The sequence below is a fragment of the Misgurnus anguillicaudatus genome, unplaced genomic scaffold, assembly GCF_027580225.2.
Source record: "Misgurnus anguillicaudatus unplaced genomic scaffold, ASM2758022v2 HiC_scaffold_28, whole genome shotgun sequence".
NCBI classification, from domain to species: domain Eukaryota; kingdom Metazoa; phylum Chordata; class Actinopteri; order Cypriniformes; family Cobitidae; genus Misgurnus; species Misgurnus anguillicaudatus.
Window position 1 is genome coordinate 1,940,741 of NW_027395278.1, and position 24,808 is coordinate 1,965,548.

Sequence of the window (24,808 nt, forward strand, 5' to 3'; positions counted from 1 at the left end):
TAAAGTACATTTATTTTGAGCGATTTCACTGTTATAATTAAGGTGCAATTTGCAAGTGCATTGCATTTTTCGGTAACTGTGTGCATTAGCAAGGCAAATATTGCTTGCTACAGTGTTTTAAGCAAATGTATCCAATACGTCTTTCTCCAACCACAAATTATCACGGATATCTTCTGTTTTTACATTAAAAGGACACTCCACTTTTTTTGAAAATATGCTCATTTTCCAGCTCCCCTAGAGTTAAACACTTAATTTTTACCGTTTTGGAATCCATTCAGCTGATCTCCGGGTCTGGCTGTACCACTTTTAGCATAGCTTAGCATAATCCATTGAATCTGATTAGACCATTAGCATCACGCTATCTGCCTAGATAATCGCAACTTTTAATTTTCTGTCGGTCTTAATGCACAACTACAGAAGATTCAAGTTTTAAATAGGAGAAATATCAAAACTCTATGGTTATTTTTTAGCGCGATGCTAATGCCCTGCTGAAAAAACCAGCATCAAACCAGCATGGACCAGCATGGGAATTATGCTGGTCTATGCTGGTTTAGTTGGTGGTCACAGCATACCAGCATCAAAACACAACATATGCTGGTATGACCAGCATGGGATGCTGGTGCTAATGCTGGTTTAGCTGGTGCTAATGCTGGTTTGTTGCTGGTTTAGCTGGTGCTAATGCTGGTCCTGATGCTGGTTTAATGCTGGTTTAGCTGGTGTTCACTAGCAAACCAGCACCAAAACACAACATATGCTGGTCTTGCTGGTATGCTGGTTTTTTCAGCAGGGTGGTCTAATTAGATTTAATGGATCGTGCTAAGCTATGCTAAAAGGGGTACCACCAGACCCGGAGATCGGCTGAATGGATTCCAAGATGGTAAAAATCAAATGTTTAACTCTGATTATTGTTTAAATGTTTAAAATTAGTATTTTTTTTTAAGTTGAGTGTCCCTTTAAGAGTATGGAGCTATGAACGTAATGTGGATAGCACAGAAATAGACCCAGACAAACTTGATGTGAATGCTTTTCACCTTTGATCGTGACAAATCTCAATGCAGTTTGAAGCATTCTTAAGCTTTCTCCTAAAACTGTATAAGGCTTGTACATTTTTAACTCACCCATTTGTAACTTTTCAATGTATTCAATCACTGTCCAACCCCACATTATCAAATGCGTATCAATTTAGCTTCAGGTTCAAAGCATCTTATAAAAGTAGATTAGCTTCAAACACTCTCACGAACTGACATCGGCATTTAAGATGTGTTTCACAGGGTCCCGAGACTTACTGCCGGCAGTTCCCTTCACTTGAAAACTTTGACGTATGGGTTGTGCTAAGTTTTGTGAAGCTAATGAAAGTCTGGGCTCCTCTATTAACCTCAGGAAGGAAAGTCAAGGTAGTTTGATGCATTCAGATTGCCAATGGCCAATATTTCACTACGACAGGCATTACCAATGAATAATTAAGTGTGTAATATAATGTTCGCGAGGAGAGGGAGATAAAGAAGGAATTAAACTGCAATTGATTTTCTTTAAAACCAATCCAACACTGTTACCAAGTTCATACAAGTAAAAGTATTTCTGTGTATGCGTGTGTGTGTGTCAGGGTTGTTGCGATCATTAGCTTTGAAAATTCTTCTACGATGCAAGCAAAGGCCATGCGTGTTCATGAGCGTGAGGTCATGAACATTTAAGTGGGAAATTTATACCAGAGAGACCGCGGCCCTGCCAGTGACTCGTGAATGCCCGGGGACACGTGTTTTGAGCTGTGCCGATGTGACTGCTGATGATAAATAGTTAAGAAACTGGGCTTGTGTGAACTATGTAAGATGGAATCACATGCTTAAATATGCAATTTGTAGATAAGGTAAGTCATATTAAATTACAGCTTAAGGACTGTATGTTGAGGGCTTAGGGATAGTTGCATTGACAGTTTCAACCAAATTATACATTAAATAATGTTATATATCTATGTTTACAAAGCTGTATGTCTTACTTTAACAATTTTCTTTTACAATTTGAACTTTTGAGCATAAGAAGATTTTCTGCAGTATATTATTGGGAACAGATGCAGTGTCTCTGGATATCAAAAATTAATGCAGGATGTTAAACACTTCAAATGTTAGATTATGACTTTATAATTTAGGACTAACAACCATTATACGACACTTTCTACTGTTACGTGTGATTTTTAAAAAGCATGTGTTTTATAATTTAAGTAAATTAAGGACCTCAGTTGTTAGTCTCTCTGATTTCATGTGATAACGTAAGCCATATGTGCTCCAGCTAAATCAAGTCTTAAAATAAACAGGTTTCATTCTAGGAATCAGTCTGCATCCTGTCTCTTACGCAACACATGTTCTCATATTATATAGACATGCAATGTCCATACCATCAATTACTGACCTATGGCATCCTGCCCTGCATATATATATATATATATATATATATATATATATATATATATATATATATATATATATATATATATATATACCTCTTGTTAAGTAGCTGACAGATTTTCATGCATATTCATAGACACATGTGCAGCCAGAGCAAGAGCTACAGTATCTCATCTCCTCAGCCTCTGATATAGTCATCTATAAGGATACTTCATTAATGAATGTTGCAAAAGAAGTGCCAAGAAAAGTCCACTTCCTTTTGTGTGCACATGTATGCATGGGTTTCAAAGACACCTATAACAGGACTAGTTAAGCTCTAATTAAAAAGTCGCAATATGTGACCCTGCCTATGTAATCCAGGCTAAAGTGTTATAATCTAGTTTAGCAGCATCAAAATTAAATTTCAGTCACTGATTTCAGTCTTTGACATGACCTAAGGCCTTGTCCACACGGACACGGGTATTTTTATAATCGTGACTTTTTTTGTCCACACGGAAACGCAGTATGACGTCACTGAAACTGAACATTTTGGAAAACCCCTGCCAGGGTGAGTATTTTAAAGGGATAGTTCGGCCAAAAACGATATTAAACCCATGATTTACTCACCCCCAAGCTGTCCGAGTTGCATATGTCCATCGTTTTTCAGACAAACACATTTTCGGATATTTTAGAAAATATTTTAGATCTTTCTGTTGATTAAATGTAATATTATGAGGTCCAGCCATAGTCCACGACCTTCAAGTCCAAAAAAAGTGCGTCCATCCTTCACAAATTAAATCCAAACGGCTCCAGGATGATAAACAAAGGTCTTCTGAGGGTAATCCGTGCGGTGTTGTTGTAGAAATATCCATATTTAAAATTTTATTAACGTAATTAACTACCTTCCGGTAGCGCCGCCATCTTAGACTCAGAAGAGAGTATTAGCGTAGTGTACGCACTTTTCTTAGTGACGTATGACAAATTCGGAGGGCGGGGGGACAGAGCAGCAGCAGAGAAACCTCTGTACGCTCCGTAAGCGCTCATCCTGAATGCGGATAAGCGTAAGATGGCGGCGCTACCGGAAGGTAGTTAATTACGTTAATAAAATTTTAAATATGGATATTTCTACAACAACACCGCACGGATTACCCTCAGAAGACCTTTGTTTATCATCCTGGAGCCGTTTGGATTTAATTTGTGAAGGATGGACGCACTTTTTTTGGACTTGAAGGTCGTGGACTATGGCTGGACCCCGTAATATTACATTTAATCAACAGAAAGATCTAAAATATTTTCTAAAATATCCGAAAATGTGTTTGTCTGAAAAACGATGGACATATGCAACTCGGACAGCTTGGGGGTGAGTAAATCATGGGTTTAATATCGTTTTTGGCCGAACTATCACTTTAAGAAACGGCAGTTGCGGTGGTGTCATGTAGACAGTAAACCGGGGTTTTTGCCTTGCCTTTTGTTAGCTTCTGATTGGCCAAGGTGGCTTTACGATTTCAGTTATATCACCGCCTGCTGGTGTGGCATGCTCTTGACAGCGTGTGATCACGTGTTTTTGCGTGTTCATGTAGATTTCTTTTAAACCGAGCATGTGTGGAGGGGATTTTTTTTAAACCGCAGGAGGAAAAATATGGTTATAAAAATACCCGTGTCTGTGTGGACTAGGCATTAGTCAATATTAAAGATATCAAGGTTATATTTGCACAAAAGGTTCTTGTCATAGTTTGGTCTTCATTATTTCATCATCATCGTCACCTGTTGCTCATTTGTTTAATAATTGTCTTCACCTGTCATTTGTCATCCTTCCTCATGTATTTAAACCCTGTGTTCTCCCTTTGTCCTTGTGGAATCTTGTTTGAATATGCCTAGTAAAGTTCTATGTTCCTGTATTAAACCTGTTTATACATCATTAAAACTACATCATTGTACTCCTTGGCTCCCATGTGTTGCAAAACGTTACAGTTCTTAACATTATGTAATGGTTATACAGCATACAATGCAGCAAATCTGGGTTTTTACAGGCAGGGTCACATATATGTTTTCATATGTTTTATACATGTTGCATTAGCTTCTTAGTTGGTCAATATGCAGCCTCTTTATGTAAACCACAGAAAAGGAATATAATGGGTGGTAACAGCTGGTGGGCTGAATGGTAAGCACATGCAAGAATGTCGTTCTGCAAAGGCAAGTTACATTATTCCTTTGGGATTATCAGGCAGAGGACATAATCATTCAATAAACACGGGCATGGGATGTCGTAAACTAATTGCGCTGCTTTATTTGTGGAATCTGGGCCTGTCTGGAATCATGACGGATATGTTGTGTGCCATAGACGGATAGGCTTTTCCACAGCCTGTCACCTTGTGATGATTGATCACTAACAAATGAACGATCTCCACATGGGCTGCTTGTTTCATTTTATATGCACCAGTTGCCTTAAAGGAACACGCCCACATTTTGGGAATTTAGCTTATTCACCGTATCCCCCAGAGTTAGATAAGTCCATACATACCTCTCTCATCTCCGTGCGTGCTGTAACTCTGTCTGACGCAGCCCCCGCTAGCTTAGCTTAGCACAAAGACTGGAAATGCATGGCTCCAGCTAGTATACTGCTCCAAATAAGTGACAAAATAACGCGATCATTTTCCTATTTATGTGTTGTGATTTGTATAGTCAAACCGTGTACAAATAACAAGGTGATATGAGACACAGCGATCTTTTAACAGTATACATACTGAGAACTATATTCTCTGAAGACGAAGCACTGCCGCATGGGCGGAGTGATCTGCTCGCAGCACACGAGAAGCCCCTGGTGAGAAGCAGAGAGTTCGGTCAGAGTTGTGCAAATCACTCCGCCCATGCGGCAGTGCTTCGTCTTCAGAGAATATAGTTCTCAGTATGTATATTGTTAAAAGATCGCTGTGTCTCATATCACCTTGTTATTTGTACACGGTTTGACTATACAAATCACAACACATAAATAGGAAAATGATCGCGTTATTTTGTCACTTATTGGGAGCAGTATGCTAGCTAAAGCCATTCACTTCCAGTCTTTGTGCTAAGCTAAGCTAGCGGGGGCTGCGTCAGACAGAGTTACAGCACGCACGGAGATGAGAGAGGTATGTATGGACTTATCTAACTCTGGGGGATACGGTGAATAAGCTAAATTCCCAAAATGTGGGCGTGTTCCTTTAATGTATGTAATTAATGTATATCAGGTTGTTAACAAAATCAGTACTTTTTATTTATACATCTTTATATGTTCAGCTGTATGATTTGTGTCCTAAATTATATTTGTTACTGTTTATATTATATGCGCGCCCGAGGTCGAAGTGCAGCAAACTGCCCTTCGCCATACAATATAGTTAAAATTTTTATACGCTTAAAAAATCGCCACATTTTATTTTGTGCCACCATACATACTCGTGTAACTACTCATGAAACAGTATTTAAATAGGGAAAACATGGAAGTGTTTGGTGGCTTCTAAATTCATCCCTGTTTGGATCCTAAGGAATGAATGGGGCTAGGCTAAATGCTAACACATTCACGACGCGCTGTTCAAAGATTAAGTGCACGCATTGAAAAAAGATAGGTGTGTATTAATTTGTCAAATTGTAGGTAAGAACATAGTAAAATATTGAAAATCGTGGTGTTTGCCTTTAAAATATATTTCCATTGTTATGACATTATTTGTTATTTCAGTAAAGAAAAAATACTGAGTGCACCCTTAATTTAAAAGAATTAAATAGTGTTTAAATACACATACTAAAATCTATTTATATGTCACCTACTGTCAGTGTTTAATATGTTTTGCATTTATTAAGAATATAACTGTGGGCCATTCTATGAATAATCATTTTTTTCTTCAACTTTTTTGGATACAAATGTGTACACTGGGTTATTTTCAACCTAGCGTTGGGTCAGAAAGGGACAAACCCAGGGGTTGAATTAAATTAATCTAGAAAATGTTTATATTTGACCGATGGGTTAAAACAACCAAACATTTTGGGTTGTAACAACCAAGCATATAGGTAAAATTACAATCTAATGGGTTGGGTTGTTCCCTTTTTGACCCAACGCTGGATTAAAAATAACTCAGCCTTTTATTTTTTGAGTGTATGTTAAGGATTCTGCTCAAGTGACATCCCATACATGGGTCATTCTACAAAAAAGGTGGAAATGCTTGTCCCTTGCTTTTGCAGACCCCTTAATCATTTAATTTGACCCAATAATCCCATAATGATATATATTTAATAAATATAGACTGTCCTTAAAATGATGAGAGAGTTTATTTATTTATTTTTCTTTTTTTCCTTTTTTTAAATTTATTTTTAAATGTCTGGTCCTGAAAATTGTCCTGTCCCTTTGATCATACATGGAAGTTGAACTGTGTACTTATTGTTTTTTATAAAACAAATCTAATTTACATTTACCTTTAACCTTGTATGAATTTACTACAACACTGAAATGGTAAAAATACACTATTAATATGAATAATATCAAATAAAGATTTGGCCCCCAAATTTATGTCATTGGTGTTACCCTACCCAGAGCACTTTAATTTTAAAACAATGCATCAGCTCTTTGAAAATTTTCCTGGGTCAAGAGGTCAGTGGAAGAAGTGCAGTGGAGGAAGGCAAAAGGTTTGTGAGATGTCTTACTTTATTTGTCTAAAATATCATGATATATCTAAGAATTTTGAGATAAGATTTTTTTGGATGTCATTAGTGTTACTCTTTTTTATAGCTGGGAGTGTTAAGATCTGTACATAAAAATACATTATACTGAATAAGTATGTGATTGTTACATCTCTGATGAAATAGCACATGGCTAATGGCAGCCATTTTGTTAATATTTTAGTTTTTTTCCTGTAAATTGTCATTGGTGTTACCGTCATTGGTGTTACTGTCATTGGTGTTACTTCTGTAATGAGTACTTCCTAAGCACTATTCCTTTAACTGCCAACATAAAAGCATAAAAACAAAACAAAATGGAAAAAATTTCAAGTTTATAAGTTTTATCATATTCATTATCTATTATTATATTCCCATTTTGTCAGGTATTGAAGATACAACTTCATGGATTCTTTATTAAAATGTATTAAAAAGTTAAGCTTCCCGTTTTGCGGATTCATAGATTTGACAAGTTAATTAATGCTATTAAAGAAGTTTTGAGTATGTTGAAAAAAGTTCATTTAAGCAGATTTCCATCACCCAAATTTGACCTTTTCTGTAGAATGACCCACATATGTATACGATCTCCTTGTCATGGGCTTGCCAGATCCTTTGTACTAGACTAAGGTTTGAGTGTATCTGGCAAGACCATGACAGTACTATGTTCTGTGTGGGAGCATGTGGAGGCATATAGTTGTGTGGCTTCCACATGTTCCCAGTGTTTTGTGGCTGTCATGGTCTTGCCTGACCTTGGTTATGATCCAGGTTGGATGTTAGAGGGCAAGACCATGGCAGCATTGTGTCTACGTGGGAACACGTGTGTTTCACATCATGTCTGTGTAAAACGTGTTCCCAGTGTTTTGTGGCTGTCATAGTCTTGCCTGACCCTGGTTATTATCCAGGCGGTATGTTAGAGGGCAAGACTATGGCAGCATTGTGTTTATGTGGGAATACGTGTGTTTTCACATCATGTATGTGTAACACGTGTTCCCAGTGTCTTGTCACTTTTACCCTACTCCCTTATGTACGCGTGTCTTACGTGATTAATTATGTTCACCTGTTCCCCATTGATGTGCTGCCTATATATTGCCCTCGTGTTCTCTGTGTGGTGTGCGTGCGTTGTCGTTGTTCAGTGTTCATGTATTCTGTGACCTGTTCAAATATTCCCGTGTTTATTTGTGTTTCATCACATTGTTTGTTATCCCTTGTTTTACCCCATCGTGGGTGTTTCTTTTATTTTCTGTAAATAAATTCATAGTTATATTTTCATACATTTCCTCTGCGTTTGGGTTCATCCTTTTGTTTCCACTTTCCGGTATTAACCGATCGTGACACTCCTAAACAAAGTTTATGAGCAAAGATTTTTTTTTTTAATCAATCAAGACAATAAACCTAAATGACCTTTAGCTGTTAACTGGCTATTGACAAAACCTTGTGCAGTAACCACTAAAACTCCAACAATGTCCTTAAATTTACATTTGCTGCCATGTTGCTGGATTTATTCAAGCACCCTTCTGGTAACCATTTCCAGACAGGACATCAATGACACAGGCCACATGGATATTTATGGCTCCAAAACTGATTTTCTACACCCGCCGCGTTACCAGAGACAGGTACGCAACCTGTTTGACCAGAGGTCGAGAACTGTGTCATTCCCCTGCTCAAGGTCCATGCAACTGTTCTAGAGCACATATGTGCTTGTCTTTGGCATCACCGGCTTCATCTTGTCGCGGTCACATTCAGCATGCACTGTGCCGTGAGCTCCGCTGCCAAACAGGTGTTCCACTCCAGCTAGGCCATCAATCTGTTACGGCCCATCTCTGTAGGATTCAGGGTTAATTATCATCAAATAAGCCATTAGAAAGAATGATGAAAAGGAAGGGCAAGTATCCGGAGTATGATAGGAAACAATGGTGTACGGATAAGTGGAGATAGATATTACTCAGATGTTGTCGCGTTAAATGCTTTCAGGAGCTAATGTGGAAGCAAATGATAGGATCTCATATTCCCCCTTTTTTAAATAGACCCCATCCATTAAAAATAATTACAGTTCAAATAAAAACCACATAACGCTTCTTCTTGATCTTGACACGGGGCCTTATCTTTCTCATTCCAAATAATTTCACAATCTGTAACTGGTAAATGGCAGTATGATTCTTTAATGTGCTTAATGTATTAATTGGCATTAGCCATGCATTAGGATCGTGTAGTAAATTATTCTGTGGCATTAGGTGACACCTGACCTATTGTAGATTTTATACTGTGCCAAGGACTTCATTTATCTATGCAGTATCCCTGTGAATATTTTAACCACCCAATTAAATACCAACTGACCTGAAGGTTATAAAGCAATGGTGGAAACCGTTCTGTCTGGTGTGGTTCAACCGGTGCAATATATGCGTTAAGATACTGCTGAATGCTGTTTTTAATGTTGCTGTTTTTAATTTAAAAACATTTTGCGTCTAAAACCACCCAAAAACCGCATCACTTTCATCCTTCTTCCCAACGCGATTTCTGACACTGCATTCTGAAAAGTTGAAGTATTTTCAACTTGCTGCAATGCCAATGTGCGCTTCGCAACTGCATCACTCTCTATTTAAGCGTGCTTTCCGCACGTCTACATTCAAAATACTGTATTTACGTGTGCAAAAGGTGCGAAAAGTGGATGTGATGTTGTCGAAGATTCATTAACATTATCAAAAAATCTCTCTTTCTCTCTTTCTCTGTATTGACATACAATGTCAGAAAAATCTCTGACTGGGATAGTACCATTTAAAATGACCTAATATGTACTATTGAGGAACACATATGTACCTTTGAGGTACTAGTATGTATCTCATCATGAGGTACTAATATGCACCTTTTAGTTACAAAGGTGTACTTTATAAATGGGTGCCGCCCCAGTAGCTAGGTTTCAATCACACTGATTTTATGCGCATTTTGTGGTATCGCATAAGAAACAAGTGATGGAGACACCAAATTTTTAATAAATTTGACTTGTGGATGCCCAGATTGGCCATTGGGAGGACCAGGAGAATTTCCGGTGGGCCGATCTGTTTTATTTTTTTTTTGCCATGAGGGCTGAAAAAGTCCTTTAAGTCGCTTTAAGTTGATTGTATCCTGAGTTCCGACCACTTATAGGAAGAATTCTTGCATTAGGGTCCATTAAGATCTAAAACGCAGGACGCGGTGCTCTCTTTTGCTTTTCAAAGCGCTCGCCCGTGAACACGAGTTTTGTTTCAGACGTGTCTATTTTGAGTGCGCTTGCCATGCATTTAGATGTAAAATAAACCTGAGCACGACTTGATACAAACGGCATCTTTTTTTATCTAAATCATAGATGTAACCAATATTGTGCCTGAACGAGTTCATTGAACGAAAGTTCATGAACTCATTCATATTTTGGGCGAACGTGAACTGAACGTACTGTATTACTGCCTGATGAACGTTACTGTGAATTCGTTCATTCTGGTGCTTATGAATGGCACGCTCTCTCAGTTTACCGTCGATTAACAGGGTGCCAGATTTCTATTGAGTCTTCAAGGTGACAACCCGGCTAAAACACACTGTATACAGGCCTTAATGTGTAGCGGAAAAAACACCCAATCTTTAAAACCACACTGACTCTGGACGCTGCTGAAATCCCTGCCGCACCACTCACATAGTTTAACATTAAATAACATCATATTTGTCCTAAATCGTTAACGATTAACATAGGCTGCTAAAGCATATTCTGGATCTTGAAATAGCCTCTGATTAAACTCACGCTATTAACCGTGCACGTGCGATGTGCAATACCTGCGAGTTGTCCTTTACGCGATGCCTCGCAACGCTTCTCGCCCGTTTTGCGACCCCCTTGAAGCACCCGGCTAGCCTTTCAAGGTATGTGCAAGCAAATACAAAAAGTAAAAGACAGTCAATGCTAATATAAACCCTGGTTGGATAAGGATTTAAAGTTGGATATGAAGATGAAATCTGACGCATTTAGCTTCAGTGTTAAAACTGATAAAATGATTGCTGTCTGTGGTTTTATATGGGCTATAATGACAATAATAAAAAAATGATATGGGAAAAAAGAACTTTAAATTAGTTCATTTTTGGAACTGTGAACTAGTTCAAAATTTTGAAATATGAACTACGAACTGAACTAGTTCATTTTAAAATTTGTGAACTGTGAACTGAACTAGTTCATGTAGAAACTGAACTTTCCCAACACTGGATGTAACAATGAATCATCTATAAAAAGTCATTATTCATAGTCTTTGGCAAGAGTAACAAAAATCTATTTGATGCTTAACTTGGTTTACTAGAAAAGGTAAGTTTCATATAAATGTGATGTTTTCTCAAGTAAAACTACATTTTGAAAGTCCATTATATATTTGTTTGTAAGGCCTACCTTACGTTATTTGGCCATTTATTTTTCCATCCGTTTCCCCTGAATACTTGATAAATCTTGCTTGTGTATTGTATATCAGGGGTTTCCAAACTTTTTCACCCAACTGGTACTCTCAAGACCCCACCTTTTTTTTAAAAATAGAAATATATGGGAAATACAAATTCAAACACATTTGTTCCCTTTCAGTAGTTTTTGAATAAGTCAGGGCTGAAAATTAGTCCCACTATGGCCCTGGACTTGTGCGAAAAAGAGTAAATGTGAATAATGGGAGATGGAAATGCATTTGCTGAATAAATTCTATAGCGAACATACCTACATGACTGATCGTCTAGCTGTATCAGCTGACGTTATCTTTCCCCTATATTGGCCGTCATCGCAATGCCCTTGCTGATAGTGCCTGCATCAAAACTTCTGCATTTCTTAAATTGCCAAACGGTAACTAAATGCCCTCTTGTCTCCAGTTTCTAGGAGTGCCTTGTTTTATTTACTGTTGGTTTACTAGGTAACCAATACCACAGTAATTTGATCAAACAACTTAATTCAAACGCACCTATAGGCTACTGTAATTCGCATTTAATTCGCTTGTCTTTTTTTTGTGAATTTTGAAAAGATTAGTTTCACATTTCAATGGAAACCGAGTTTTCATACCTTTATTTCTAACAGTGTACATGGTTCACTGAAAGCTCAATTACTTGATTTGAGTGTTTTATAATAAATGTAACCTTAATTTACAAAGATATATGGGGTCTTTTGTGTCTTAAGACTGATGACGTGATTTAACTTATAAAGCCCCATAATTAGCATTTTTCTCCTTTATTTTCTGACATCCGCCATTTCGCTCAATTGTTAAAAGCATGCCATATTTACAAGACAGATTTCTTTGCGCCACTCTCATTAGAGAAACAATATGACTGCTTCCTAAAGAAATGTGCTATTTGTGTAAATTTTAGCTCATAAATACACTTGCAATCACAATGAGGAACGGCTATAACCTTCTGTCTAGCCTTAAGAAATACATCAGAGTGTAACATTCAAGTCGCTGTGAATTATAAGTCAACCAGCATTGTATGAGATGCAATAAAATAAATCAAAGCGTTTATATTTAATCATCACTTGCCATAATGCAAGATGTTCATTTCAGCTGTCATGAAATTGCATGAGTTGCAGGTGCGATCTATGTGAGTTTGTTGTTTTGAAAGCAGCATTTCAAATCCCTCAATTTGAGTGTTTCAAATCCATGGCAAATGTTATTATTCAATGCCTGACTCTTATGGCGAACCCAATTACCTTATACCTCTAAAGAACACAAGGAGTGATTTAGAGCGAAACATTTCCACAAATTGTCCAAGACTTTACGTGTGCTCGGCCAATGGCATGCTACTGGCCCCCTTCAAATCAGGCCCACTTCCAAGTTTCCAGTTATGAAAAATGCCTGGGTAGGGCACTATCATTACAGCAATCACTCTTCTCTGTTGTATCCATTTTGCTTTAAATGTATCTCTAAAGCTCATACAGGCATTTTCAAAACCACTATCATTTCAGTCAGACTGTGATCTCCACCGGCAATCTGCATCTCGTTGAACGTGTGCGAGAAGGGGATGAAAACCAGACACCTGTCTCTCCACAGTGGGATATTATGAAAAAAGCCACCAATACTAAATTCTCCAAAAGGCCAAGCATATCAAACCAGTGTGCACTCAGGCTAGACTAGAATAGGGTGATCATTTTAAAAAGAGAGACAAACCATACCTTGCAGGCTGCAGGGGCCTAATAATCCCCATACTGATCCATGGCACCCATTACTGTGGTCTGCACTAGTAATCTTTCTTGCTGTTGATTGGCTGATGCAATGACAGTCTTTGGACCACTGACATGTGGACAAATGTATTGTGGCTACATGAGATAGGGAAGCTGTTAGTGAGCTGTTTGACAGGGTGAAGTTTTTGAAATAGATCTGAACGCTTCAAGGTAATTTGGAACCATTTACTACTGAAGGGCTTGGAAGTCACCCAAGTTTACGCTCAAACTTTTGAAGTTTTACAAATTATATTTTGGGGGCAAGGGGGACAAAGTCTTAGTGGTCATACATTGGCACGAGCTGCACATTCTTTTGATGCACAGAATAAACTCTTTAAAGTCATTTGGCGTGCATTCATCATTTTAAAATCAGAGATGTGGGTTGATAAATGGATAGTTGAAACACAATACTTTAAGAATGTGGATGTTTTATATAGAACTTAAAAAAAGAAAGAAATCCTTGTGTTACACACCAAGACAATTTAAAACAGCTAGTGAATGAAAACATAGCGTCCAGTCACAGTACCTAAAATAAATCGTTTTTGGTCATTTTTGAGCCTATGACTCAAACCCCCTTTGGATACTTGTCAAACGCGTTACTTACTGTAATTCAATGTTAACACTAAGATTTCACCAAGTATCCTGTGGTGAAAATTATATTTAAAAATTTTTTAGAACAGCAGGCTCTTTGTCCTGCTAAGGCCTATTTTATTGCAGTTTTATGTATCCACATACTGCATGTAAACACCCGAATAATCACTGCATAATTTGACACAATTATATTTTAATTAAAAAGACACACAATATTTTTCCCCTCACATCATGCCTTAAATTATAAGGACAAACATGTCCTTCACTGCAGGAAAACAATACAATCAACTATACATATCATTTTTAAAGTATCAAAAATAAATTAATAAATAATATTACTTGTGCCATTCTTAAAAAAAAAAAAAACAGAAATTTAAAAATGGTTAAAAACTGATTTGTTTTTGCACACCTAAATGCACTTTGCATTATAGTTTATACAATTATCATGTCTTTAAAACACAACTGAAATTTAAAACATATTTTCCTTGTCAAAAATAACAAAACTAAAAATAGGAGAAAATGCATCTTTTATGTTGTTTAAGTGTTTTACTTATTAACACAGTCTGATGGTGCGTTCACAACAGACCTGGTAGAGGCGTCAAGTGCGAGTGATTTTAATGTTAAGTCAATGTGAAGATGCGTTGATGCGCGTCTGGAGGTCTCCCGGCGCGAATGAGGCTTTTAGCGTGGTGCGTTAGACGCGATTCCGCCTCATTCGCGCGTCTAGTTAGCGCAAATGGCACGAATTGACCGTTGCCACGGCAAACCCGCGAGTTGAAAAATTAGAACTTTGGTGGAAAAATGCGATCAGGAGCTTGCTCTAGTAGTGACGTGATTACAGGCAGCGAGCGGAGTCGCAAAAGCCCCTCCCATGACGGGAATTTCCGTGTGAATGTCTTGATGAATAGAATTTCACGCGCGAATGAAGACAGTAAACTCAAACTGTTCAAGCAGCAAACTAGTCGCGGTAGACAAGTGAACCCACGGTAAGAGTTGAAACCTTTATGCTAAACATAAGCAAAGTGTCAAAAAAAAACAGTTGAGCTTGTGACAAAGTATTTCTGGGAGAAACTCACGCCTCCTTTTTCCTACAAGTTTCAGAAAGTTTTTTTTAAAGGGGGTATCCGTTACGACTGATTGACCCCATATTCCATTTATGGGCCTTTACCCCCGGAAAACCAGGCCTGGATGTCAAGTAAGAGTGAGAATGCGCATTAGCATTGCTCCGTTCGATTATAACCGGTATCACCGGTATCACTGCTCAGCACAAGACAACTTTTCTTTTATCAGATGGTTCGACAAAAGAAGTGTGTTTTTTGATGTAAGGAGAACAAAACCTTATTTATCTTTTCCTGTCTTAGGACAACAGTGGATGCAGTTTATTTTTTACAGCAATGTAATTGCGAATGGGTTTATGTTTGTTCCCTGGCTTCATTTTGGAGAGGACTGCTTTACAATCAAGGCTCAGTTTGACTCCACATTTGCCACTTGTTTACAACTGATGGAGCGGTCCCAACTTTTTAAGACCCTGTTTAGGAATTGCAACCACGGGCGTAAGTAAATCAAAATCTCACGTGTTTTGTTTGCAATTGGCGCATACGTGCATATAATGTAAACAACACTAACAACAGCAAACATTTTCTGCCTCAGTTGTACTGCATTTACGGCATTTACACATTTTAAAAGAGCAAATGCAGAAAAAAAACACATCAAGACTTATGTCACTTTTTTTATTAAAATAGCAGATAAACAAACAATGATAAATTACCAGATAGAGACGCCCTGCTGTAATCGTTGCTGCTGTTGATCAATTACTGACTCAGTATCCGATTCTGGATCATATATGTAAGGCTGTATCTGACTGTATTTAAAAAACTTTTTATTTAAGTTTGATTTCCATCGATGTCACAGCTGTTAGATTAGAATCCAAAGGCTGAGTGTACTTGTAACTCTTAAGCTCCCCCCACCGTACGCCTTCAAGTGTTCGTCTTTCTGAAAAAATGGGTAAAAAAACGAAAAAAGGCTGTTCTGTCTTTTAATAATCTGACAACAGGAAAGACAACTATAAGTTATGCAACTACACTCAAATTTTTTTTTATTTTTAACCTATACATTTCCTGTAAAAAAAATCTGTATTCCGCTGTTTGCCAGTAACTAACTGTAGATTTAATTTTATGTTATTTACTGGCAACAAAGTTAAGTGAACATTAAACATTAACAAGTCTTTTTTACAGAATAAAACTAAAATATCAGCCTCATGCAAAGCATTTTGGAAACCAAAATCTGAATGAAAACAACTGAAAAATGTTGATGATTTCTGGTTCCCAGAATGCTTAGCATGAGGCTGTTATTTTATAGTTTTATCCTGACAAAGACAAAGACATGTTATTGTTTAATGTTTATTTAACTTTGAACAAATAACATAAATTTAATCTACAGTAAGTTACTGGTAAACAACTGCATAAAAATACAGCTAAAGCAATTTTGTTACAGTGTTAGGCCAACATAGGACAAACCCAACCTGTTGGGTTGTGATTTACCCATATGCGAAATGCTGGATTGTTTTCATCCATTGTTAGTTAAAATATAAACATTTTTCGGGGGAATTTAACCCAACTACTGTGTTTGTCCCTCTATGCCCCAACGCTGGTTTGAAAATAACCCAGCATTTTTGAAGTGTAGCCAAACATGAAAAGACAGTGAAATTGTGTTATAATAACTCAGAAAGAAATCCTTTGAGGCAATATTCCTACCTATAACACACCATTCAAGTCATTCCTTTAATCTCTAGCTTTATCCATCTGTCTTTTCCCATTGCCTCTCAATTAAAATCTGCCTTGGAGCTCCTGCCATTGTGTTCAACCCTGGGAAATCATATAAAGTGTAGAGAGTAGCCAAAACATGAATGGACAGTTCAAGTCCAAACCATCCAGACAGCATACAGGCAGGGTTCACGGACATGCTGTGTGTTGTGTGTGGCCATGTTCTTTCAACAAACCATAAAAAAGCACAGAACTAGAGGGAAATATGAAGTAAAGGCTCTTTTGAAACTCCCTTCGAGAATACAGCTCATGTAAGAATTGAGGACGGCTTATATAAAAACATCATTAACATTTACCCATCAGTGGAGTGGAAACGGGAATCCAGATGGATATGCTTAAAGGAATAGTTACTTTAAATCTGTCTTAAATCATTCTCCACTAACTTGTCATTTATTTAATAAGGCTACAGAGAGCTTGGTTCATTTACAAGTGCTACCTAGCTCTGGTCACAACGAAACCTATTAAACTCTCTTATAGCCTATATTATGCCTTTTTAATCTTTAGTCTGAATATGGCATACTGTAGTTAGACCTTGAAAGAAGGGTCAGATTAATCAAATATATACAATGACTGGTAACCAGCTACTTGAAGGTGTCTGGTTTTGAAGTCAACTGTGCAGCCAACCCCCTCTTGTGGCTATTTGGGCATTGTTATGTGCCTTGTAGAGCAAATACTCAGCAGATACATCAACGAACCAAGAAGAAATATCATCTAAAGGATTCTTGTTATCACATCAATGACTTGAATATGTGTCAGTTTACTGGGGCTAAAAATATAAGACCTTGTTTGATTGGCTGAGTATTCTGGTATGTAGCTATCATGGAGGAGGTCACTAAAGCTTATCATGTAAAAATCTCAATCTATGCTAAAATGGATCTGGGGTGTAGTATCTATTTAAATCTCATTCTGAACCTCATCCATTTTAAAGAGTAATGTTATTGGATAGTGACGCTGGCGTTGTGTGTGGGCCGTCCAAGCTCCAATTTGATCATTTTATCTGATTGTGAGGTAAACAGTTGGGTGATTGATACCATCTCATTACAATGGGAAAGTGAGAGTTTAATTTCCTGTACATGTTCCATCTTTATTAATGTCAGGAACAGCGGGTTGTCAATTGCATTAGGGCTCCGTTCTTGTGCAAGACACAAACAATGTCTTCATGTGGAGTTCAGACAAACACACACACACACACACGCACACAAAGCGGCCGTGGCGTGTCTCACAGTCAGATGGGATAATTGTTTCACTTTGACTAAAGACTCTTTATGACTGAGGCGAACTGAAGCAAAACCCAGCATTGGATTAAACCATTAAGTAATAAGAATTTGCATAATAGGAAACTGCAAAAATATAATAGAATTTTTTTTAAATAAGATCTTATTAAAGAGCACCTATTTTATTGCTAAAAACAACATGTTTTTTATTTGATATAATATAACTTATTCACGTGGTTTATGGTTAAAAAACACATTATTTTTCACATACCGTACATCTTTGTAGCTACACATATCCTGCCTTCCTCAAATGCTTTGACCTAATCTGTACGTTGTGATTGGCCTGAATACCTCTGACGTCAGCCAGAAATATAACGCTCGTTACCATGTTTGAAAGATTTGCTCACAATGCAATGCTGACAGGAGTTAACTTACAGGCTGTGAGTCAAAGCGGGAGGAATTATGATAATGACCGTCGTGTTCACGTCAACAGGCCCAGGAAGTAAACTGTTGCCTACAATTTGTGTGTTTGTTGTAGTCCAAGAAAAGAGATTTACATTGGAAATGATAACTCGCGTCATCGTTTACCTTGGAGTTTGAACCTTTTGCATATCGTTAACATGTACTAATACACACTTATACACCAAAGAAAATGTAAAATCGTGAATCGGACCATAGTTGCTCAGAATATACAGTGTTTATATTGTAATATTTTTTTCCTGTAAATGAGTAATTTTTATCAGGCTCTTATGTTTAGGTTGGGTAGTTTCACTTTATTGGCAATGAAAATTTTATTATTAGTCAGTAATTAAAACGCCTTATTTTCAAAAATGGGTGATTCTCGCGAAATTAGACCTATTAGGTGTCATGAAACATTTTGATAAAAAAAAGTAAATGCAAAGTAAGAGTATCAAAATAAAAAGTATACAGTTACAAACATCTCTTCATGTAGTTTTTTGCACATGATTTCAAATGACATCATACAAACCAATTTTGTTGTTTTTTCCACATTTAAGGGGAAATGTTTCATTACCGCAACGTGTCCATGACTGGATTTGGGTTCTTTGACATGGAAATATTAATAATTTAAAAATCTAAAAAATAAAAAGATTCAGTGCATGTTATACTATAAACCTTTACAGTAAAGAAACGTGTGGTATTTGGTGATTATTGGTAAATGTAGAGACAATAATAAGGAATATAAATGTGTCTAAGAAAAAATTTCTCATTCTCCGCAACAAATTTCAATTATTGTTTAAGAACTAACATTTTCAAAAAAAAAAAAAAAAAAAAAAAAATTTGTAAGGGACATAATTAACTGTGACACTCAAGATGGCTACTAGGTAAGCAGCTCTTATTTTTTCTCTCCAGATAAAAATTGAAATTTTGTTTTTATAGTACCTAGACAACTTTTTAGTTATCATAACCAAAACATGATTTTGTAAATACATATATTTAATGCAATATCATGTTGCAGTAATGATAATTTTTTTATAACGATAAGTATATAGTAAGTTCAGACCTTAATCTTATATGTGCAAAAAAATGGCTTCAAGGGCTTTTTAAAAATTCTGATGCTGGACACGAATTTCGTGAAAATGGACACTGGATTTCGTGAGAATCACCAAAATGTCACTTTAGTAATAATATTGGTATTTAATCAATTTGAAACAGAGTCTTTCGCTGCAAACCCCTCTAAGTACATGCAAAAATGTCTGTGAAGAACCTTTAAACACATTTATTTATAAGTGAGTAAACCTCATTAAATTGAACTGCCAATGGGGTAAGAAAAACAATATTAATTCAAGAAATACTCCCTGAAAACAAGTATTATGCAATTTTTCTACTCAAGTACATTTATCTTGTAATGATAATATTTAGATATTTCTACTGGAAAACAAGACTAGAATTAAGGAAAGATTTTTTGTAGTATATTACAATCTCTCCCACAGAAATACTAAGATGTCAGTGCTCAATATGGGCTCCTTATGAAATGCTCCAAGGGTTTTTCTTGTCTTGTGAAACATGAACAGTGGCAATATAAGGTACAGATTTGATACGATTGTGAGTGTGTGAACAGGGGAAATTAGAGAGAGAGAGAGAGAGAGAGAGAGAGAGAGAGAGAGTTCAGTAGTCATAGTTCCTCTGCACTGGCTGCTTGCAGCAGCTTGTATCATGAAGCTCAAGGGGTTTGGAGAACTATACCCCGGGTGCCTGATTATTACCATGCTAAATTTATATTGATTGCTGTAGCTTAGGAGCTAAATTCGAGCTACTCCCCAGACACAGTCACAATATATGGTCTAAAGTGGTTTGATAATCCAACTACAAGATGTGCAATGCGTTTGTCATAGCAATTGCACTACGGTCCCAAACCTCAGTTTCCAAAGAACCATTTTTATTGCCAAGCACAGAGACATCTTGCCACGTGTCATACTATCAAATCCTGAAAAGACCAAGTGGATCACTCAAACCACCTTGGAAAGGTTTCAGACAAATATAAATTGCATTTGGTTGTCCAGGCAACATACATAAACTTTAAAAAGTTAGTAAACCAGTTTGGGAGTCCCACAAACCCACTATGACTAGCACTCATGGTCGAGCAATCATGGAATACTGTTGTATTTCCAAACTATGTCAGGAACAGTTTTCAGATTTACATCTGGTTTGCAGAGACCTGTTTATGCAACCAAATGTAAACAGAATGTGCAAACCCAATCAGATAACAATCAGATCAATCAAGACACACGAAATGATCAAATTTAAACCAGCTATGGGATCATGGAAAGCAGGGTGAAAGTTTTTCTCACGGTTTGGAGTTGTTGTTGTTGTGCTCCAAACGCTTATATACATACTGTGTGTGTTTGCCCTTGACATTATCAACAGATTTATGAGGCCCTGAGGTAAAATGGAAATAGTGCTGAGGCAGTGAAGACACTGGCGGCAATTGTCCGTCGGCTATATTTGCACCGTAGTTCAAGAAAAAAGCTACATAACAACATCGCCTGGAAGAGCAGACCTCCGGGGGAAAACCCCTAATTAAACAGCAATTAAATTAAGAGCCTGTGAAAGTGAAATGCACATTGACTGACAGACGGTTGTTTCTGCATTCACTTTCTCCAGGGTTTAGGATGCGTGCAGACTTTCCATTGAACTGTCTGCTTTTGGTCTCCAAAGACACTCTGGTTAATCTATTTTTGCATATAAACGTGTACTCTTAGAAACTTGTTTGGGTCTGAAATCATTAACATATCTCAAAAGAACATTTACAAGGCATGTTTATGTACGCTTAAAGCTAGCTTACACTATCAGAAAAATGGTCAAGAAATGGTCCCTTACTGTCACTGGGCTGGTAGCCTTTCAAAGAGTTCACCTTTGTACCTAGGGTGGCAATCCATGCCATTTCTGACGGAAACGTTGCAAACAGGATTTCAGATGTGTTCTCCGGAAGTCGCGTTGCTCGACCACATACGTCATAGAGGTTCTCACATTTCAGTTAAAATACATTACAAAATTAAGATTTTTTTCTTTTAAGACATACGATCATTGTAGTTTCATTCTTACAGTACCTTGAAATGTAAAGGCTGCTTTTCTGAAATTGAACCTGAAATATTAAACCTTGATGACGTATGCGGTCGACCAACGTGACTTCCGGAGAACGCACCCGAAATCCTGTTCGGGACGTGTCCGGCGGAACTGCCACAAATGGCCACCTTATTTGTACCTAAAGAGTTAATGATAGTACCTTAAAGGTGGCCCAGTGACATCGAGGGACCATCTTTTCTGACAGTGTACAATAAATGTTCCCATTTACTTCCATAGTATTTGTTTTTCCTACTAAAGATGTCAATGGGTAATGTGCAATGTGTGCTAATTAATAAAAATATCTACTTTTGTTTTCATCAGAATAAAGAAACTAATACAGGTTTAGAACCACATGGGGATGAGTAAATGATGACAGAATTTTCATTTGTTTAACGGCTTTGAAGAATTGGTGCTTTTTGCAATATGATGTAATGGCAGTTATTGACTGTATGCTCAACGCATGCATACTTAACGGAGCTCATTAAAAAATCATGGCTGTGACACACACACTTACATTCATAGCGTCTCAGACTGAAAATAGGTCACAGTATGCATTGACAATCCCGGGCTTTCAAAACATGAGTAACATAAATACGATCTAAGAAACCTATTTTCAGCTCCGAGAAAAAGGCACTTTGCATTTCAAACTTACTCCATAATGTCATGACGCTGTTCGAGGACTAGGTCAGATATCCCAAAATATTACAAAGGAAATGATAATGATATTCCTTAAACTCATGAAGTCTCTAAACAGTGTGAATTCTTGATGTGGCGCGCACCGCTGCAGGAAGCTGGAAACCAGGCTTTGCGCAGGCTGGCTTAATGTTGAGAGCGATGCCAGGCCTTCTGACCTCATCACAGTTGACATTTACTACAGAGCCTGGCTCTGCTTTTCTCGTTTCTCCCGCAGCGCACAGCAAACAAGCGCAACCAGCCTGATATCCGTGTACGTGTGCTATACATGGCCCAGCAGTTAATGCCTGAGACTTTGAGTGCACAGCAAAAAAATAAAAAGATCAGTGCAGACTCCAATCTAGCCACAGAGTCTAAAAGTAGTCTCAGAGGAAGGCTGTCAAGTCTCTCTGCATAACGCTCTAGTGGAATTGAGTCCTAAATGCTTCATAAACCTTTCATAAATATGCAATAGCTAGGCTAATAGCTGTTGCTAAAACCTGCCTCAGTCCTCATTATCCGTTGGGAACCTACTGGGAGCCTCTGTTGTGTAAGGTACAGGGGAATATGTTTTGCATTTGCCCCAGCTGAATTCAGCTTCCCTTAATAAATTCCGTTTGATCTGGTACCTAAGTCATAGCAAGAGGAGACATTTTTGCCAGAAACTGTGCCAGTTACTGTGAAACACTTGCACTTTAAACCTATAAAAATAAGTTGTTAGAAGATCTTTATTATATTGTAGTTAACTGTATAGGGCTCATGGGTGAATTTGATTGTGTTTGGTCATTAGAGGTCACATATTTTTTATGTATTTATGCATTAAATGTGCAATCAAGGAGATCAGATTAAATAGTATCATCTTATTATTGAAAGTTGTAAATGGTTGTAAATGAGAATATAACATGAGTAGAAGAATTCTACCATGGGGCTTTTCTCATCTGACAGCAGATCAGTGTGTCCTTGGTTCCCAGCGAGTAATGCTCATCACAATGGTCGTATTCCTCTATAAACCCTAAGTCTCATACACAATGAGAAACGGCGAGGTATTGGGTTGAGAGACCATTTCTCTTGACATTCACAATGGCAGGCTCATCAGTCATGCTGTCAGAGGCTAGTTTGGAATTTATGAGGAATAACGATGGGTTGAAAATAGACGAAAGCCTCGCTCATACGTTTGTATGTGTGCTTTGGTTGACCTGGTGTGAAACCCTATTTCTTTCTGCCACTGACCCCCTTGGGCTGATTTTTCATTCAGAGCGATTCTGGAGTTTGGTGTCATATTAAAGTTATGGATTCGTGCAGGTCAGTTGGGTTTGGCAGTTGCTGTCCAGCAAAGGTGGGTAAAAGAGACATATCAAAGAATTGTGATGCAATAAATAAGAATTTCTAGAATTAAAAAATAAATAGGTGCAAGGTAGATGCATAGTTGTACCACTACTGGGGATGATAGCATCTGATGTCATTTCAATGCCAAGATCAGTGGGGCGCGAATTTAAATTATGTTTTCGGAGAGTCATGTGTGTTGCTCGTCATTTCAAAATATGTGTACGTTGCAGATGCGTGTGCAGCAGGCACTTATTTTGACAAGACGCATGATGAACATGGTTTACAGGATATTTTGACATGACGAGCCACACACATGACGGGCTAAATACATGTTGTGACAAGCTTAGCATCGCACGCCCTCCGGCCGCCACTGGCCAAGATGCTTTCAACATGGGAGAACTTTGATTAAAATGGCAACTCTATACAAAGGTGTGTTGCATTGTGGGCAACAATCAGCTGTGACACAAGTCAAGCAAACGGGTGACATCTGCATCAATTGCATTTTGTTATTTCGCTTGTTTAGGAGAGATGAGAATTGTAAACAACTAATTGAAGATTACCACAAAAGTCAGGGTTCACATGAAATCAATTCCAAAGTGCAAAGTCTTTAAGCTTTAGAGAATGTATTTAAAACGAGGTATTTAAAACGAGGAGCGATTCCTCCTTGATCACTTTTAATCTTGAAAAACATGAGTACTGTTTTGGTTTCTGCCCAGATAGAAGACCAACTGAAAATGTCTCTCTAAAGGCTCGAAAAATTAGCTGAAGGGCGTATTGTATTCCCCATCCAATTGCCTAGTTTACTAGACTTTATTGCAGAGAGCTGGAGATTTACTTTCGTTGGTTTTCTGTCAACTAAACAGTGAGCGTACCAGTCAAACTGAGATTGATGGACCGCTTCCATAGACATGATGGAGGACTTGTCATATGTTCCAATAAGAACTCACTGTGCAAATGCCGCTCCAGAAGCTCTGCCATTTGCTTTCCCGGTTGTTGTTTTCTCTCGTTGTTTTTTCCAGAGTTCAGGGACACCGCATCGCCTGGCCGCAAACAAACCTTAATGTAGACAGAGCCAAGTCGGCAAATCTCTGTGAGTACACACGGCGAGACCTCCTTCGCCTTTTCAGCTCGAAGTACACAGGAGAGCGAGGCATTTTTCAATGCATTTAGATGAGACCTCTAACAAAGGTCTCTAATGCAGATATCAATGATCCCTGAGAGAGGCTATTGGAGTGAAATTGGCTGACTGGGATGTCACCGCTTGCATGAAAAATGATGGGCCCAATTTGTTCGCTTCTCCGCTCCGTTCGTGCTGCGAGGCTGTGCCAGCTATGTTTTTGAGGG